Genomic DNA, 1,121 nt, shown 5'->3' on the forward strand with positions numbered 1-1,121 from the left:
TAACGACTCGAGCTTTCAGCCTTACGAAATAAATAAAAAAATAGAAAATAATGATAATCGTAGGACTTACAAATGATAAGAGGCCAAAGATAATATGTGACAAGTTGTTAGTAATCCGTGCACTTGCGGGATTGTATAACCAAGCAAATAAGTTTTTGGCGCCGTTTCCAGGGATCCTTTGGCTATAGTGATATCAAGCGATAAGCAATTTAGCTGATTTAGACAATTATATTTATTATATAATTTTATCTTACTAGTTATATTTTTCTTCTTTTCTCTCAGGTTCTCAATCTGGTATAGGACCAGAACAAGGCCAGAAGAAGAAATATTGGACTGTGATCCGGAGATAGATAGAACTCTGAAAGCCATCAGGAGGGAAAGGAAACATCAAGAGCATGGTCAAAGAGATCCTGAAATTCCAACCATGGGAGATAATAATGACAGACTAAGACTCTTGAGAGATTACGGAGCTCCATCTGTCCCAGGATTTCAGCCCAGTGTCACTAGACCCATAGTGGAAGCCAACAACTTTGAATTAAAACCAGTATGGCTCCAAATGATTCAACAAACCCAGTTTGTAAGTTCACCCATAGAAGACCCACATAATCATCTCTAGTGCTTTCTTGCCCTATGTGATACATTCAAGATGAATGGAGTGTCTGATCAAGCAATAATACTCAGAGCATTCCCATTCTCCCTTTGGGACAGAGCAAGGAAGTGGTTACTTTCTCAACCAGCTGGAATGTTCACTAATTAGGAGAATGCCTCGCAAGCTTTTCTAGCAAGGTATTTTCCACCTGTAAAGACTGCAAAACTAAAACTTAAGCTCAACACCTTCAGACAAAAGGAGGGAGAATCACTCTATGACGCATGGGAAAGATATAAAGACCTGCAAAGAGAATGTCCACACCATGGTATAGAAGATTGGCTATTAGTGCAAAACTTCTATAATGGGTTATTACCCTCTACAAGGAGCATAATTGATTCATCTGCAGAAGGTGATCTAATGGAGAAAACAGTGCCACAAGCCCTTGAACTTCCAGAAAGGGTGGCATACCATAATTATGAGTGGTCAAATGAAAGAGGAAATATAAGGAAAATTGCAGGGGTACTAGAAGTAG

At 39.1% G+C, this 1,121-nt stretch overlaps 1 non-coding gene across 1 annotated transcript; it reads right to left on the bottom strand.

Moving 5' to 3' along the window:
• Window positions 1-811: 811 nt before the first annotated feature.
• LOC131172377 (small nucleolar RNA R71) lies at window positions 812-918 on the bottom strand. Its single transcript, XR_009142857.1, has one exon. It is a non-coding gene; the product is annotated as a small nucleolar RNA R71 (small nucleolar RNA).
• Between the last annotated feature and the right edge of the window lie 203 nt (window positions 919-1,121).

This window comes from Hevea brasiliensis, chromosome 13 (genome assembly GCF_030052815.1).
Source record: "Hevea brasiliensis isolate MT/VB/25A 57/8 chromosome 13, ASM3005281v1, whole genome shotgun sequence".
In the NCBI taxonomy this organism is placed as follows: domain Eukaryota; kingdom Viridiplantae; phylum Streptophyta; class Magnoliopsida; order Malpighiales; family Euphorbiaceae; genus Hevea; species Hevea brasiliensis.